At 40.8% G+C, this 19,525-nt stretch overlaps 1 protein-coding gene across 2 annotated transcripts in view; it reads right to left on the reverse strand.

Annotated features, from left to right (window-relative positions):
• PLEKHM3 (pleckstrin homology domain containing M3) overlaps window positions 1–19,525 on the reverse strand; it is a 189,953-nt gene that overhangs the window by 5,858 nt on the left and 164,570 nt on the right. The window lies entirely within an intron of this gene.

Here is a 19,525-nt window from a genome sequence, read left to right on the forward strand (position 1 = left end):
AGTGGGGGTAGTGACTCTAGGGTGAAGTGACAGAAAATGAGTGAAGTGCCCTGCCAACTGAAAACACGCCCAACACCGGTGACAGCCCCTGCGTTACAGCTGTGAAAACGTGACTCTCCACTTCCGCTAACAAGAGCCAAGTGGTTCCCTGTGACTCCCTGCCTTTGACACTTTGGAAAGGTAAAATGACACATTTTCATTTTCTGAATGATATCCTGTGGTTTGTTGCTCTTCTGAGTTTTTTTTTAAAATTAGGAAGCCCCACAACCTTTTGAAATCTACTTGCATAACACAAGTGGAAACAGTAAAGCATGAGAGAGTGGGGAAGAGAATTTTTTTTTAAGAAAAAAACAACACACAGATATTGTAATTTATAGAGAGGAGACATTCCAGGTGGATGACTAGTTTGTTGTTTGGCTTGGTGGAAGCCTGTACAGGAGTCTAAATGGCTGTTTTTACTGCAAAGTCTTTAATAATGAGTAACTGACAAGCACAACTATAGCTGCTCCAGTGGGTGGCTTGCCAATGTGGATTAAGTTCTCATCCTTCCACACATGAGTGACAACCGACTACGACCTCATCCCGGGAGCCCAGGGAATTGGGCCCGCATGATTTTGTTCAACCAGCAATCTCGATGGAGGGTCCAGCACTGGACCAGTTTCAAAGATAGCTGTGAAGGAACCAGTCCTCGGGGCTCAGCCTTATGCCTCTTGCCTGGGTGTAGGATGGTCTTTGGGGCACCATTCCCTGGCCTGCTACTTACTTACCACTCAGGACTCAAAAGTTTGATCAAAGGAGGATCTTCCCATCCACCCTCGTATCCAGGAGAGAAGGTAGTGACTTAGAGGGAGAGGGGCTGTATCTACCAGCTGAGAGATCAAAAGACAGAAGCTTCACTGCACCCAGCAGTCTCTACCCCCAGCTCAGATCTCTGGGCCAAATATAGCATAATAGCGGTTAGCAGAGCAGGCAGAGTGAGATGGCCTGATGTCAATCCCACCTTCAAATCACTTTCTGCCTGTAGGACTGCTATAGACTGAATTGTGTGCCCCCCCAAATTCCTATGTTGAAGCCCTAACCTTCAATGTCTCTGTATTTGGAGATGGGGTCCTCAGGAAGTAATTTAGATTAAATGAAACCATAAGGGTAAGCCCTGATCTGATAGGATTCGTGTCCGTACAAGAAGAGACAACAGAGAGCTCTCTCTTTCTCTTCCCCTGCGTGTACTCAGAGGAAAGGCTGTGTAAGGACTGAGGCAGGAAGGCGGCCACGTGCAAGCCAGGAAGAGAGCTCTCACCAGAAACCAAGCCCTGCTGAACCTTGATCTGGGACTTCCAGCCTCCAGAACTGTGAGAAGTAAATATCTGTTGTTTAAGCCACCCAGTCTGTGGTATTCTGTATGACAGCCTGAGCTAAGACAGTTACTTGAGCCAGTTACTTCACTTCCCTGAGCTTCAATTTCCTTATCTGCTAAGTTGGATTTCCATTAACATGTGCCTGCCTCATCTGGTGTTGCGGGGCTCAAATGAGATAATGCATAAAGCGTTTACACAGTTCCTGGCACCTGGTAAGTGCTTAATAATACAGCTAAGATGGTGCCTTCCAGTGTAAGCAGTTACCTGCTGCCTTTCTGCAAGTCTTCATTTTAGCCTGATTTCACTTATGTCACCATGGTGACCTGAGGACACCTTGATCGACCCCCTCATTTCAGAGAGAAAACTGAAGTTCTAATAGGGCTAGTGGTTATCTCGTGAGGACACAGTGAGTAAAAGACAGAGTTGTGACTAGAACCCAGGACTCCTGGCAGCCCAGCCAAGGCTTGTACTGGGCCCTGGTCATCTGAGTGAGAACAGGTTACCATGAGGGAAACGCAGGGGTTCAAGTTAGAACCCTGGTGTTAAAATCTCAAATCTTTCTTTGAGTGATCTTGGGCGTGGAATTGACGTTCTTGGTGCTCTGGTTTCCTCATTTGGAAAATGCTACCCACAATGACCTCCTTCCTACTTACCCAATGGGGTTCTGAGACGAACATGGGTGGATGTATGTGGAAAGGCCGTTCAAATGGCAAGTGCTCTGAGGAGCCGGCGAGGGTGACACCACCTCTCATGGTGACACTGGTACCTGCCTTCCTGACTGGAGCTGCGCTGGCTGGGCAGTAGACATGCTGGGGTCATCGCTATGATCTCTCTGCCCTCAGCCCCGCCCTCCTTCCCAGGGAGAGTAGGGCCGAGGCATGAAGGTCAGACTCAGGTGTCCTAGTGCCTCTCTTGTCTGGCTGGCTCTTCCCCAGTGTCCGTGACTTTGTCCCCAGTGGGTCACACCTCTGTAACCTCCTACCACTGAAGTGATATGAATGGTAACTTTATCAAATAAATTTCCTCCTTTCTGCCCCCTTTGTCCTGCTAACTTAGTCAGTGACTTATATACCTAGGGATGTTGCCCTAGGGCAATAATTGATAAGGAGAGAACTGGGGTTCTTTTAGTACCGCTGGGTTCCTTTAGTACCACTCCCTTATCTCTGCTGATTCCCCCTCCCACCCTGCTGTGAGTGAAGAGGTTGAGTCTTATCAGATATTTCTGGTGCAACAAACACCCATGGGGTGATGGAGGGACCAAGTACACCTGCTCTTTCTAACCAAAGGTCAGTAACTGAAAAAAAAAAAGTCTGAGATAAAAAATTAATGATTTCAAAACAGAGCCAAGTCCTATTTTTTCTAACAATCTGTAACCCAGCAGGCATCTTTTGATCTGTATAATGGACAGACTGATCAATGACTTTCCCAAATTCAGAGACTGTATTGTTAATTTCCCCCCCTGATTTTCTCTTTAAAGGAAAAGAACAAGGGCAGGAAAAGGAAGGAGGAAGAGAAACTGTTTCTCGCATAAGAGTTATGTAGCTCTGTGATATAAATATAATGTGCAGGAAAAATATTTACATTAGTTTTGTAAATAGGTATGCTCCTCTTTGAGAATAGGACTTTATTAAAAAGAACCTTTCACTTTAAAAGGATTCACTGGCTCCTTAGTGTTTACTGAATTTCCTGACTGTATTTAAAATTTAACAAACATAGCTTTTTAGGAATACATCTTTTTATTTATTTATTTTATTTATATTAATTAATTAATTAATTAATTAATTAATTTATGGCTGCATTGGGTCTTCGTTGCTGCACATGGGCTTTCTCTACTTGCAGCGAGCTGGGGCTACTCTTCATTGCGGTACACGGACTTCTCATTGTGGTGGCTTCTCTTGTTGCAGAGCACGGGCTCTAGGTGCGCAGGCTTCAGTAGTTGTGGCACGCGGGCTTCAGTAGTTGTGGCTCGTGGGCTCTAGAGCGCAGGCTCAGTAGTTGTGGCGTGCGGGCTTAGTTGCTCCGCGGCATGTGGGATCTTCCCGGACCAGGGCTCAAACCCGTGTCCCATGCAATGGCAGGCGGATTCTTAACCACTGTGCCACTAGGGAAGCCGTAGGAATACATCTTTTATACAAGGCAAATCTACCAATGTAATCATCTGTGCAGAATATTGCCACAGATAGTGAAAGAGCAATGTCCCTTTGGCATTCCTCAGTGATAAATCAAACGAAAGCCAGCACCTTCATTTCTGAGTCATCCGGTCAAGCAGTCAGCAGTTTCACTGCTTTTTGGTTGTTGCTGTGCCCCATGGAGAACAAAGACCGTATGGCCTCCCTTCCCAGTGTCATGTCACAGAGGATGTGACTGTAGGGACACATACTTGCTATTGACCAGGGCCATCCAATGGGTTTTTCCATTTTTTTCTTGAAAACATTCATTACTTAATCCAGGAGTCTCAACGTCGGCACTATTGATGGTTTGGGACAGAGAGTCCTTTGCTGTGGGGGGCAGTCCTGAGCACTGCTGGATGTTTAGCAGCCTCCCTGGCCTCTACCCACTGGATGCTAGTGGCAAACCCCGCTCCTCCCTTGTCAGTGCTTCCAGACACTGCCAAACGTCCAAATGTCCCCTGGGTGGGTGGGTGGGTGGGAGATCTTCCCAGTTGAGAACCACTGACCTAGCCTATCTGGATGAGGCATCACAGAGGGGGTACCCAGGGAGTACTTAAACAGTGCCCTCCCCAGGTGGAATGTGCAAGTGTCACCTGCTGGCTTATGCTAATACCAACCAATAAGGTCCAGCGTAGTGTATTTATTCATATCATTTTCACAAATACATATTTTAATACATCATTTGATTAAAATAGCTGAAACTCACTAGCATTAACCATCCTGTGGTTGCTAAAATTAATTTAGGAAATCATTTAAGAAGTCAATACCCATGACACAATTCTGTGCATTGACTAGTAACCTGCAACTTTTTATCAACTCACTCTGATTTTTCCATCCTCCCCAAAGGCCATCTTGGTGGTTGACCCTCCATCACATTTATTCGCTCTTTGGCCAAGAACTTCTGAGGTGTTTCTCTGTGGTGTTCTTTGCTTCTTCATACCCTATCTAAGCCAGCTAGAGAACCAAAACCAAATACTTTTGTATTTGCCCCATAAAATAATTTGCTTTTACCTAATTGTGAAGCAGTTAGGTTTTAGCAACTTCTACAATGGAAAAGAGACCAGTAAAGTATCAGCGAGGCCACTTACTGCAGAGGGGAGAGCTCAACTAGAGAGAGGAACCCTTAGTTCTTGGCCCAGTGGCCCCAGCATCACTGGGATCTTGGGGGAAGTTACTTCATCTCTGAACCTCACTCTCCACAGAAGTCAAAGGGAAAGTTGGATTAGATGGTATCTAAGGTTCCTTCCAAACCTGCATATTTTGTGCAGGGGAAAAAAGGCTACTCTGGCTTTTATCCTTCTCTTTCTAAAACTTTCTTGCCCCAAGGTCTGTGGATGAATGAGAGGGAATGTAGCTTTGCTGGCCCCTCCTCAGAAAATCTCAGGCTGACAAGCTGGGAATGAATGAGATGAGCCTTAAAGTGAAGAGCATCACTTTAAATTTGATTTATTTGCATTGATTAATCAAGCTGTGAAATAGCTTATACGTACCAGTGCATACAGCTCTGATTATCAGGAATTTGGCCAAAAGGAGCTGACTCTGTCCCTTCAAATAAAATTTCAACTAAACATTAAGGACTCCTTTTTAAGCCTCCTCCCAATCTTCATCAGCATCCCTTTTCCCCAAGAAAAAACCCCAGAATTGTTAAATGTTGTGGGGTTTTTATTTTTCTATTTTTATTTTTATTGGTGGGGACTGGCTAGAGGCAGTAGTTTACCACCCTATATGGAAGTACTTTTGTGTTTTAAACATTGGGACAGCCACACTGGAGCGGGCCAGGTGCATATCAGCACGGGATATACCAGAGGATGTGTGAGGAGAAAGGAGTAACTCAAGGTCTGCTTCTACAGAAGCTCTAGGGGGCAATGCCATTAATGATCTGTGTATGCCCTGGCAAACTGGTCCCCTTCCTTGGGACAGGGGCAGGGGAATATCTCCACCATTTGGGGGCAACACAAATCTCATTCTATGTCTTAGTAAAGGCATCATCGAACAAGACTCTATACATTTTATAAACAGTCTTTGACCTAAAACTTAGCTTACTGACCTAGGGCAAATGAAAGAGAGGTCCAGAACCTAGAAATCGAATAGTCAATTGCCAAGAAATCAGACAGACAGGGTGTTCTTATTATAGCTATCAAACTCAAGAAAACTAACCTGTGACAAACTAACAGAACTAAATATGTGCAGGAAAAAAGGTTTGCTTCTCAAATACTATGGCAAAGAAGCAAGAATTCCTGGCTGCAGAGAGTTTCCTGTTCTGGAATGCTAATGACATGAGGCCAATTAGAGACAGGCTGGCGATGGCTTTGTCTGTGCCCTTCCAGATTCTAGCTGCACACAGGGAGGTCGCAGGAAGCTGCTAGAGGGCTCTGCCCCAGGTTGAGGTCACTGAGATGCTTCTGCTCTGTTCATGTTGGGTTCTTCCCCTGCTGCATTTTTATTTTTGGCTCAGGCAATGACCTCAGATATTTCACTAGGACTGAAATTCAGGCTTAGTTTGGCTGGATCTCTGACAAGCGAAAGGCAGGCCCACAGAGCAGGGTAGAGCTTTGGCTGATTTCCACTCAGTAGAGCCCACAGCGAAAAGGGTGGGGTGCAGAAATAAGTGCACGTTATCAGGCATGCGAGTGCGGTTTGGTGTATGGCTACTATGTAAGACGCCCCATAGGGTCACCAGATATTATTGGTTTTTCCAAGAAACCATGATGATTATTTAAATCTCTTAGCTAAGGGAGGTAGTTATTGGGGCCTGGTTATTTTAATGTTTTGGGTTGGTGTTTTCTTCTGTTCTTCAGGAAGTGAATGTAAGCAAACAATTTATAATTTGCTTAAATAGGAAATCAGCCAATATCATATATAGCATATGCCTGCATGTGTGTGTGTATATGTGCTATGTATGTGCTTACATACGTATATGTATGCTGTTTAGAAGAATGCACAGAACATGTTACTAAACATTCAAAGGTAAAGTGAATTAAATATGATTTAAACAGATGATAGAACCTAACAGATTCATCCATTTTCGGGAAATAGAGCTAAAATAAAAAATTGTTAACACATAATTTCAGTAAGAAACTGATTATGGTTGGTGCTGATGGGTGGGTAGGGTCCAAGATTCACGGCCGCTGCCTGGAGCACCACCTCCAGTCAAGCCTTGTGCCAGGAAATCCACACTCTCCAGGTGCCCCTCTAGTTTGCCCCGGGGGAAGCAGCTGGGAAAGGGAGGAAGAGGCAAAGGGTCTGGTAACGGATTACAGAACTCTCCTGGCTCCTTGCAGAGCGAGGGATGAACTGCATTTGGGTCTATCACATTTAGGGTTGTTCACTGTGATATTTTTTTCCTTTTTTGGCTGGGGGTAGGGAGGTGGGGATTGAACAGGTATGCATAACGTTTGACTGGAATTATATGAGACTAGAAAAGATCCAGCTCCTTTGGCTAAATGTCTGGCAGATTGAGGCATGTATGTGCTAATTTGTATATCTATTCTAGTAGTTCTGCTTTGTAAAATGCACATACAGTAAAATCAAATTATGTATTTAAATTAGGCAATATCTATATGGCCCTTTGCCCCTATTTTTATATAAATTATCCTTATAATAGCTCTCCTATTTGTTTTCCCTTCTGTAAATAAGTCAGTCAGTCAGTAAATAGATAAAAATGAAATGAAATACTAAAATAACTAGTGGCTTATCTGGTCCCAGAACTAGTAAATGGTGATCAACTTGGGACTTGATTCCAGTCTTCTGACTTAAACCTGGCCCTCTGTCCCCAGTTCCTAGCCACAGGGTCCTTTAAGTTATTCAGTATATCCCCACATACCTGCTAAGACTCAAATCTGGGAAGAACAATTGGTATGCCCTGCAATGATCTTTTTCTTTACATTTTAATCCCTGCAGTTAATTAAGGAAGGTTTTTTTTTTTCCCCCTGACTGCAGCCCACAAAGCATTTGGCTTTCACAGGTCTTGTACTTTTAGTTTGTAAACCAACCTCAGCTAATACGTTTGACAAGTGCTTTACTTAAAATCTTGGCTTTGAAATAGAATGTAAACAAGGGTTAATTAATTCATTTGTCAATTTTTCTATCCTGCTGGGGACAATACCTCACCATTATCTTTAGTGCAAACGCTTAATAAATGCTTCTTGCTAATTTGCAGGTGGTGACAGGACTTCTCAGTAATACTCTATTTATGTAAAATCATAATAGATTTGACCTGAATGAAATAGTCTTTTGGGGATAGGGAAAAACTGGAATTTCTGACACTTCTAAGTTTTTTTTTAAATGGTTCACCTGGCAGTTAATATCATTCTCAACAGACAAATGTCCATCACTTCTTGGGATTACTTGAGGATTTAAAAATTTTCTATAATATCTGGAAAAAGTTAGAATATATTATAATTGTACCCATTAAAGAACCATAAATAAGAGCAATGACTTTCTGTAAAAATCTCTAAAGTAGTTCAAAATACCTAAGAGTCCAAGAGATGTTTAGAAATGTCTTGCTACATCTAAGACAAAGGCAGTAAATATAAGAATTTATTAGGCTAATGCAGATTAAAAAAAAATTATCTTGGCTTATATATGGACTTTTGTTAATTCACCAGCCTACCTTTTTAATGTAAAACTGAAAAATTTAACTGTCAAGTTTTTGAAGTAAACCTCTTTAAAAGAAATAATAATTTATAACAATGGTATCTAAGACCCCTGAATGGGATTTACTTGTATTTAACATATTACATTTCAGTTCCTCAAAGCACTAAGACACTTAATGGAACACAAAAGAAACTGTCAAGCACGGGTACATTAGAAAAATGCAGAAAAGTTCAGAAGGTAAATCTAATTTTATAAACAGCATGATTAGTTGCTTAGGAATAAGTTAGTGATGTAAATTTAAAAGGAGAAAGGCATTCAAATAAAAGACCCAAAGTGTTTTGGCATTAATTTACACTGTTCCCCTATTTGTCTCGTCTCACCAATACATTCTCTACAAGACAGTATTACATCATTTTATAATACTCAATGTGTTCTAGGCCAATGGTTCTAAAAGTATGGTCCCTGGACTAGCCAAACCAGCATTGCCAGAGAATTTGTTAGAAATGCAAATTATTGGGTTCCATGCCAGACTTACTGAATCATAAACTACAGGGTGGGGCTTGTCAATCTATGTTTTAACAAGCCCTCCAGAGAATTCTGATGAATAAGAAAACTTTGAAAACCAATGCTCTAGGCCAATCATCATTTCCAAAGACAGCTGGGCTGTCTAACATATTAGACAGGGCTGTTCTAAACACTTAGAACAAAAACATGGACTTTGCAAAATGAAATAGGAAGTGATATTAATTACCGTTTTTATATAGGGCTTTACATTTCATATCTATTAATATTTTCCCATAGCTGATATGTAAGAATCTCATTTTATTTTGCTTTCCTTAATTACAATATGGAGTTGTTCTTGTATTTATTGGCCATTTGCATGTTTTTTCTGTATATTGGCTTGTGACCTTTGCCCATTTTCTAATGACTTTTATAGATTTTTTTATATTTAGGAAATTAATACTTTGTCACATGTGGAAAATATCTCTCCAAGTTTCCTGTTTACATTTGCCTTTATCTATAAAATTTTAGGCATTTAACATTTTAAAGATGTATTTAAAAGCATTTTGCTTTCATGACTTCTGGGTTTGTGTCAAGCTTAGAGAGACCTTCCCCACTTTAAGATGACAAAAATATTCACCCATCTTTTCTTCTAGTACTTTATGGGTTTTGTTTTGTTTTGTTTACATTAAAATATTTGATCCAGTTGGAATTTATCTTGATGTAAGATGTATGGTAAAATCCAGCATTATTTTTCTTTCTTCAAATGGCTATCTGATTCCCAGTTCCTTTTATGGAATGATCCATTTTTGTTTCACTAATTTGCTGTGCTACCTTTATCGTGTGCTAAATTCCCATATTACCTGGGTTTATTTCCATACTTTCTGAAATCCTATTCCATTGATCTATTTTCCTATGCCAACACTATACTGTTTTATAATACATTTGTATATCTGGTAAAAACAGTCTCCCTTCAAGTAAACAACTTTAGAGTTTATAACCCTAAAGAGTTATAACATTCTACGTTGAATATATTAGCAAAGTTTACTGCTGCCCATCTTTATGTTAAATGAAAGAATTTGAAATGTAAATAATCAACCGATTAATTAAATTTATATTATAGTTTTATTTCTTAAGTTTATTTAAAAAGAGATGCACCTGTATAAGCATCTCAGGTGGTCAAGGACAAATCCTGACTTTAGACATCTGACTTTTTGAACATCTCAGTTGTTTTTTTTTTCATCTTTATAGTGTCAAAGGTATTGTTTAACTTTTGGTGGGTTAAACTAACAGACTGTTTACATGTTTATAAAATTAGGAAACACTGTTTAATTGTTCAATAATGTATAAACTTTTAGTAATTAAAATTATCCTAATGTGCTTGAACCAAGCATGTATTGGAAAAATAATGCAATAATGCTTAAAACCTGGTACTATCAACATATAGTAACACTGAATGAGGGAAAAAGGTAAGAACAACAATGCCTGTTTTAGCAGCCCCTTTGATTCAGTGAGAACATTATTTGGAACTTTTGCTTCCACTCTGCATATTAGTAAAAGCTGGATGGAACTGATAATCACAGTAATAAAAAGTTACGAATAGTTATGCTATGTACACAAGCAATAAACAGACATGTGAGACACCTGAAAGTCACTAAAAATTTTATTTCTTTCAACACTGCACTGTGTATATTCATAAGACAGGACTAGGGTGGAGAAGGCTAGGTGGTAGTATATCAGTAAAGGAAACTCTCAAAAGGAGCAACGTGCTCACTCACTGGGGGAAGCCAGTGGGTGCCTCTCGCTTAGGTCTGATTAGCAATGTGCTTGCTAACTAATAAATAAGCCTTTTCTCTTTCATTGCCTCCGGGAGGTGGCTTGGGCAAGCTGTCTAGAGCCCTCAGTGAGAAAAACTGAGGTGAGAAACTTTTGTGGGGTTAGGCCCAGAGAAGGGTTAAGTACTGCTCTCAGGTACTTTCTAAGTATTAAGGTTCCCCTGATTAGGTCTCTCTCTTTTAAACAGTGGACCTTACGTAACTCTCAGGAAAGCTGAAAGCAGAGGAAGGGAAAAGTCACCCTTCACGCTTGCTGCTTTGACATTCACATCACTTGTCCCTAAACCCCTGAATTGGTGCCTATTTCTGATACTGCAGGAAAACCATGCTCCCCCCTCAGTTTACCTCAGGTCTCACTCTCCCACCCTAATTCCATCCTTCCTCCCCTTCCCTGCCCCCCACCTTGTCTTCCTTACTGCCAAGGAAAATTTGCTTGTTTCTTCATCCTCAGTTCTCAAATTTTTCTTTCCAATCATTAATGTAAGCTGCTTTCCCACCTAAGTCTTTTAATTTCCTTTCTCCTCACCATCTCTTTCTAGGAAAAAATGTGTTAACTCCCCTCTTAAAGAATAGCTTTAAGATACTTCAACCTCCTCACTCTCAAGGCCGAACTAGATCTTTTAGTTTAAGTTATATCAGTCCAAGTAAGTGGCTTCTAACGTTTCCAATGCAGTCTTTAAACCAGCCACTGATTCATTATTTGCCAGCTAGTCTACTATGTTATTGGTTTTATAAAGGGCAATTCCCACATTTCTGTTTTTCACATGAATTACCTCTTTTAATGCTCTCTTGCCCTGTTCTCTCACCCAAAGGTTACAAAATTCTTTCCATTAATTTTGGTGAGAACACCCATCGCCACTGCCAACCATCACCAGAAGTAAGTGAAACTAGTTGAGGGTATGTAGTTGTCTTTTACCCTTCTAGGATGCTCTGTGCATCCCTCAAATTTTAGGCTAGTGCTCTGACAACAGGGTGAGGCAGAAAGGGTACCGTACTGGGGTATGACAGCCTGAATCTCCAGCTAGCTATGGGTGTGGTGTGGTGGGGGACACTGGCTTCCATCGGGCGGTGGAGGGGGTGGGGAAGGGGTGTGTGTTGCAGGACGTGGGGGTGATGGGCAAACGACTGCTAAGCTTCCCAAGTTCTACGCTCTGATATAATTCATTCCAAATATAATAGCAACTTTTGTATAGAGTGTAAACAGCTATGAACTGTGCCTTTATCTCTATTTTAAGTACTCTGAAAGAATCAGGAACCAAACAGATGATTATTAATGGTAGCTATAGATGGCACAGGCAGGTATTTCCTGATGCAGCATTGAGCGGTTTAATATTCAGAATATTGAAGGGGTTTAATAAAGATACGATAATGCACATTAGATGCTGAAATAAAAACAAAATGACGACTTAAACAGGTTACTATCTGTACTCCTGTAATTAGTTGGATGAAAAAAGTCTCAAAATATCATAAACATATACTGACAAAACCAAGATACTGTTGTACCTCTTGTAATTCTAAAGCACAAAAACAGTTCATTTCAGAACATATTGCTCAGTCTGAAAAGTCAACATTTTTTGTATGGAAAGGTAAATACTCCTTCTCTTCCCTATTGTGTATTCAGGTTACTTATTTACAGTCCCACGGGGAAGGAAAAAGCACACACTAAGAAATGACCTAAAAGATGTTTTGAAAATTAAGTTATCCGGGTAGCTTAGCAAAGCTCAAATTTTTGACAGTAAAGTCTCCATTGGGCCAATAAAACACATCTGTCCCTAATATATAATAGAATGTTAGCTATCACTCGATAAAGTCAGGTCTCTTGGTAATGTCTACATTTAAACAGACAATTTCCCTGAAATTAGTTTAAAACCTATTTAAAATAAAAGAAAATATGTTGGTAAGTACAGATTTGAAAAACTAAAATAAAGTAAACCATCCATTCATGAATTATTTATTGAGCATTCACTATGTGTTGTTCTAGATGTAGAGGATGAAGCAGTGAGCAAAATAGAAAAAGTCCATTTCCTCATGGATCTTACATTATTTCAGAATGGTGGACTGAATCACAATTTGAATTTACATCTTAATCCCTTTGGGTGAAATGTATCAAAAAAATCAGTCAACTTCACTGAAAACGTTATGACAAACCATCTAACAGACTAATACAAAATGCTAAGCAATGGAGCTGAAGTAAAGCTCTTACTTCTTTGGTCAATAAGAGCTTAAAACAGTGTCATACGCCTGATGTGTAGATGGTGGGGCAGCTTGTTAAAGGTCACACAGCAATTTAGTGGCAGAGTTAGGAATGACATCTAGGCTTTCGTATTCCCAGTCCAGTGATCTTTCTGTGGGCTAGCCTGCCTTTACTTATGGATCTTGATAATTTTAGAGCCAATTAAATTTTTTTTTCCTGTAAAAGTACCCATCAGTAGAAGTGTATAGATTAAATACGACTATTTTCCTGGTTCTAATATGATGTGATAAAAAGACTGGATATAAAATTATGTATTTCATACAATCTCAATTTTATTAAAAAACATATATGCATATGTATGTATGGAGAATTTTCTTCTTTATACTTTTATATACTTTATTTATTTTTTATTTTTATTTTTAAAAAGTTATTTATTTATTTATTTATTTATGGCTGTGTTGGGTCTTTGTTGCTGCGTGCTGGCTTTCTCTAGTTGCAGCGAGCGGGGGCTACTCTTTGTTGCGGTGCGCGAGCTCCTCATTGCCGGGGCTTCTCTTGCTGCAGAGCACGGGCTCTAGGCGCGCAGGCTTCAGTAGATGTGGCACGCAGGCTCAGCAGTTGTGGCACACGGGCTCAGTTGCTCCGCGGCACGTGGGATCTTCTTGGGCCAGGGCTCGAACCCGTGTCCCCTGAATTGGCAGGCAGATTCTTAACCACTGCGCCACCAGGGAAGTCCCTAATTTTATTTTTTATTTTACTTTTATATACTTCCAATATAATGAACATCAATTTAGTTTATAATTGGAAAGTTAAAACAAGAGTTAAATAACTTCTCCCCCTCCAAACCACAAAAAATTAGGTTGTCTAAAATGCTTAGAGATAAAATGATTAACATAATATTAGCCAGACACCTAAGTAGAAACTTGGTAAGAAATGTGTCTGGGGGAGACAACAGCCATCTATTCAAGTGACCAAATGGCTTCAAAAACCAATGGCGGCCTCACCAGCTAGAACTGTGTTTATAAATGCACAGAATTTATCTAGCGGCTTAATGGCAAAAAGGGTCAGGTCAGCCCTGAGGATTTCACAAAAGTCTTGTCTGTGTTAGCAGACGTTCTGAAACATTTTGACATGTGAATATAGGAGCCACCAGGCCAAGGTAAAATGTTATTTACCAAGTTACTCTTTGACCAATGTTTAAAAGCCAAAAAAACTAGCATTGTGCTCGAGTTTTTATCAAGGAGAACCTTTACTGACTCAATAAATACATTTAAGAGCAGGCAGTCAGGTAGCCTAAGGAGAGCAGAATTCCATCTTGTAAGTCACCCCCTGCTTCTGCCACTCATGAAATCTGTGCGCTCTCTGGGTTTCAGTTTTTCTACGCTAAAAATGTCTAAATGGTCTCCACAGGCCCTTCCGACTTTGTTAGTTTTGATTCTGGAACAGAGGCAGGAGTCTTGTCCTTCACCATCAGAGTTAGAGAACCATGGAGAAAGTTCCTCGATATGCTCCTCTTCAACCCGGGGGGAGGGGGGAGAGGGGCAGAGAACACTAAGCAGATGGAAACTACTGGTTCCTCAACAAACACACCTAAGAAGAGGAGTCCAAATTCCCTCTAGCTGCTGGGAGGATCCCACACCTCATTACAATACTTGCTGAGTGGCTGCTTCCCAAGAAAAGCCACGGAAAGGAAATACCATTAAAAAAGCGTATATGCATTGAGGGAAGCTGCTCCCTCCTTAAAGCCTAACCTAGCCAAGGCTGTTGTTCTCTATTGTGGAACAGGATGTAACAGGACTGCCAAGCACAGCCCACAAACCTGCTAATTAGGTGCACCGACAGTGTTTGTTTTGGAACCATTTACCAACAGAGGAATGTGTCAGGATGATTAGTGAAAAAAGGGTATGTAATGTATGTGTATTCGAGTCCAGATGAGGGCATAATCCAGGTATTCAGTCTGTTTGTGCAAGGGCTCACAGAAATGAAGCCTGAGCAAATAGGAAGCCACAAGGAAAGATCAGCTTCTGGGTAGTGCTTCTCTCTCCTCCTCTTCTGGAGCTTTCTTCTACTCCCCCAACTCCCACCAAAAAATTCCTGCCTAAACATGAAACGCTCTTTCAAAAAATGACAAACTATTGTATAACTGGCTGCCCAGAAAAATGGTGGCAAATCTGGGGTTTAATGATTTTCTAGGCACATAAGTGGCAACCTTAGGCAAAGCCATCTCCACATTTACCTTCCATGAACAAATCAAAGGAAACTAGGGCAATGGAAAACACAGCTCTTAATGGACTGCTCAAGTTGTGCTGAGAATTGTACATCTCAGCATCTTCTGTGTGAAGAAGTAATTCTGTACTTCATAATACGGCTGTTTATTTTTTCTCTTTTTAAACAAACCTTTTTAAGGTTTGACTACAATTAGTTATTTGACGCTTCATGTGTACATGAAGCTTAAAGAAGGGCAGAGGTGCCAAGACAAAGAACAAAGTCCATGCCCCAACAAGTTCAGGTCCTCAGGGGCAGGGTGGTATGAATAGCAATGAGATGCAAAATGACAAAGGCCAATTCCAGAGGTCAAGGTATTGGGAGGAGTCTCCATGTTCTTCAGTACAAGCTAGACATCTCTGGAGTTTGGCCAAGATGGATGAAAGTGATGGGGCTTGAACTGAGTTCTTTGGGAGACCTTTTTTTCTGTAAGCTAACCTGACAAAATAGATTTCAAAAGTGAAAAACAGGATAAGCCCTCTTAGAAACTCACTTGCTATGGACTTTTCCATGAGGCCAGTGTTCGTTCTCAATAGACAGATATAGGAAATGTTCTGTGAATGTGTGCAGACTGGATGTGGTGTCAGACTATGTTAACTCAACTGGTAAGAGTTTGATGCTGATAAATTCAAGGTCCTGTGTGCAACTGTGATTTCTTGAAGGAGAGGAGGAAGTGGTCGACTATTGCATACAAAAGGAAAACTACCAAGTAATGCTCAGTCTGCTTCTCCAAACCCCCAGAGCTTTAAAAAAAAACATGTAACCCTTTTAGAAGAGTAACCACTGAGCTGCAAATGCCCTAACACAGGAAGAACATGTGCTCGGGGATGCCTTCCTAGGACAAGTGCACGTTGACCTCCATAGGCTAACACTCAACGCCAGAGAAATATTTTAAACGACAGGTCAGTTGCTTCAACCTTACATAGAAATCTGTAGTGTTACTTCAGACTTTCACTATGCTCCTCTATCCTCACAAGTGTTTTTTTCCCAGATTTATTGAGATATAATTAACATATAACATTGCATTAGTTTTAGGCGTACGGCGTGATGATTTGATATACGTACATGTTGCACAATGATCACCGCAGTAAGTTTAGTTAACATCCATCACCACACATAGTCACAAAAGTTTTTTTTCTTGTGATGAGCACTTTTAAGCTATAGTCTCTTAGCAACTTTCAAATATATGATACAGTATTGTTATCTTTAGTCACCACGCTGCACATTATTCATCTTATAACTGGAAGTCTATACCTTTTTGACCCCCTTCACCCATTTTGTCCCTTCCACACCCCCTGCCTCTGGCCACTGCTTATCTGTTCTCTGTATCTATGAGTTTGGTTTTTTGTAGATTTCACATATAGGTGAAATCATATAATATCTGTTTTCCCTGTCTGATTTATTTCATTTAGTGCAAGTATTTTAAGTTCTCTTAACCAGTTTCTTAAAAAAGCGTTGTCAGTGTTCTTAATGAACGCACATAATATATTTGGGAGAGTTGAACCAAATAGCAAATAGTTATGGAATGCCTACTATATGAAACACACCAAATTCAGTATTAATATATAATCTTCTTATAGCACTCCCACATCTAAATACAACCCCGAATGGGAGCGGGGTCATAAAGTCTTGAAGTGCAGTGTTTTCCATACTGGAAAACCTGTGGGGATGGCTTGTATATGACCTGAAAAAATCAACAAGTCTGAATGGATCAGACACAAAGGATGGAACTGATTTATGATAGCTGGTATGTTTTACCAGTCCCATGTTAAACGCAATGCTGAGTGTTTTTAAGATGAAGTATTTATGTACTTGTGATCTGGAAACATTTCAAGATTCAGGACTGGCATCTTCACAGAAATGTGTGAAGCAGGATGGTCTCCTTAGCAGCATTCTGTCCTTAATAACAAAAGAAGATCAGTGATATGTAGAGATGTTGGAAAGAAAGCTGGATAGGAGGCAATTTTAGGATTAAAAAAAAAAAACCCAAAAACTAAGTCCTGGGTCATTCTGTAGATTTATGTGACGTTTTTCCTTTTTTTTTTTTTTTTTTTTTTTTAAATTTTTTTTTTTTTTATATTTATTTTTGGCTGTGTTGGGTCTTCGTTTATGTGCGAGGGCTTTCTCTAGTTGCGGCAAGTGGGGGCCACTCTTCATCGCGGTGCGCGGGCCTCTCACTGTCACGGCCTCTCTCGTTGCGGAGCACAGGCTCCAGACGCGCAGGCTCAGTAGTTGTGGCGCACGGGCCCAGTTGCTCCGCGGCATGTGGGATCCTCCCAGACCAGGGCTCGAACCCGTGTCCCCTGCACTGGCAGGCAGACTCTCAACCACTGCGCCACCAGGGAAGCCCCGTTTTTCCTTTTATATTGATTGTTTTTGCTTAATTCTTAGGGCAGTATCAGTCTAATCTTCTGATTTGTAATTCTGAAAATTTAGAGCCCTTATTTCTGATTCTCAATCAAGGAGGGCATGTTTTGTCATTCCTATTTCCTCAGGATGTGGAACTGGACAGTTGTTTTAACAGAATGTTCCTCTCTCCTAGGGCTGAGCTTTCCTTTTAGTCCTCTAAAGGGTAAATGCTGGATTAGGCTTAAGTAAAGCAGTTTTGTGATTCTGGATCTTCCTATTGTATTTAAAACCTTGCAATTTGGATTTCAGTGTTTTCCAATTTAAAGGAGAGAGGTAGGTATTTAATCTGGGGTTTGCCTTCACAAACCTGATTAAGGCGGGTCCTGAGCTGCACAGGTACCCCTCGCGGACCTGGCCTGCCTGGGCTGCTCAGAGGTGGGAGCCCAGCTGTGGTTCCCTTTCCCCCTCCCCCTCACAACGGCCCCTCGGCCACCTCACGAAAGAAAAGCAGAGCTTTCCCCTTCCCACTTTAACTCTGGCTCACTGCTCCAAGTATAACAACGTCCAGGTTGGCAAATAAAGGGAAAGTTGTAAATAACAATTTTGGGGGAGCCTTCTTTTATTTATTTATTTATTTTTAAAAATTTTATTTATTTATGGCTGCATTGGGTCTTCGTTGCTGCGCAGGGGCTTTCTCTAGTTGCAGGGAGCGGGGGCTACTCTTCGTTGAGGTGCGCGGGCTTCTCACTGAGGTAGCTTCTCTTGTTGCGGAGCTCGGGCTCTAGGTGCGCGGGTTTCAGTAGTTGTGGCTCGTGGGCTCAGTAGTTGTGGCTCGCGGGCTCTAGAGCGCAGGCTCAGTAGTTGTGGCGCACGGGCTTAGTTGCTCCGCGGCATGTGGGATCTTCCCGGACCAGGGATCGAACCCGTGTCCCCTGCATTGGCAGGCGGATTCTTATCTAATGCGCCCCCAGGGAAGTCCGGGGGAGGCTTCTTTAATAGCAGAGGTACATACAATTTTCAAATTTCTTTTAGGGGGTATGCTGCAAAAACAGTTTGAAGACTACAGGTACACACACAAAAAAACAGTGATGTATAATGAAAAAAGCACAGGTTTTGGAGTCAGATATATTTGGGTTCAAGTTTTGGCCTTATCTTTTGGGCCAAGTTAATTGCCTCCTCTGAACCTAGGATTCCTCATTATTAAAACAGAGGTAATAATACTCCCTCAGAGGACTGGCATAAGAATTAAATGATGAGACATGTAAACTGCTGGCACCAGTACTAGTAAATATCAGTGCCATTCCCCTACAATCCCAGAACATTCTCTATGTCTGCCAGAGATGGTGTTCTAAAAATTAATACTAGGGCTATATTTCTAAATTATACATTCATGAAGTTTCCTCCTGCATAACAATTCATTTAATAAGGAAAAGAAAGTCTCAAGAGTTGACCAATGTTTGATATATGGTCATAATCAAATAAGCATGTTGTCAAAGCCGAGTGTATTCTAATATTGAAGTACATAAATCGGTGCTTTAGAGCTCAACATGGAGGTCTGTCATATGTTTAGAAATTGTGGAACGTCTTCCTACCCACAACATACGTCATTCCCCTTCTTGGAGCCCCAGGTCCGCCCCCTCTATTGTGGCTCCTCCCACACGTTAACACAACTGTCTACTGGCTTGTCTGTCTCTTACTAGAGACTCTCAACTATTTGTGGGCAAGGAGCATGCCGGGTTCACTGTGTGTCTCTAGAACCCAGCCCAGTGCACAAACATAATATGTTCAATGAATCATTTATTGAAAGAAAGAATAGTTCTAATGCTTGTGGAATGTTCTTTACTGAATTGTAATTATGCTATTCACATGATATTTGGATCTGAAAGGACATTAAATATAGTTCTGAGGATGCAGAGGTGCTGAATTTAGCAAGATGGTCAAGGATGTGGTAACAAATTAACTAAATACTAAATTTCTAGGACTTTTACATACAGATTTTTAAAACGTATTTTATGATGGAAAATTTCAAACATATTCAGAAGTAGAGAGGATAGCATAATAAACCCCTGTGTACTGAGCACCTAGCTTCAACAATTATCTATCTCTTTCATCTATATTTATTGCCTTTCTCCCACCATCAGATTATTCTGAAGTAAATCCAATGTATCATTACTTCATCCATAAAGATTTCAATTATGCATAGATTTAAAAATTTATCCCACAATTCAAATTTACTTTTATTTACCCACATTTATTTAT

This window comes from Balaenoptera acutorostrata, chromosome 8, assembly GCF_949987535.1.
Source record: "Balaenoptera acutorostrata chromosome 8, mBalAcu1.1, whole genome shotgun sequence".
Taxonomy (NCBI): domain Eukaryota; kingdom Metazoa; phylum Chordata; class Mammalia; order Artiodactyla; family Balaenopteridae; genus Balaenoptera; species Balaenoptera acutorostrata.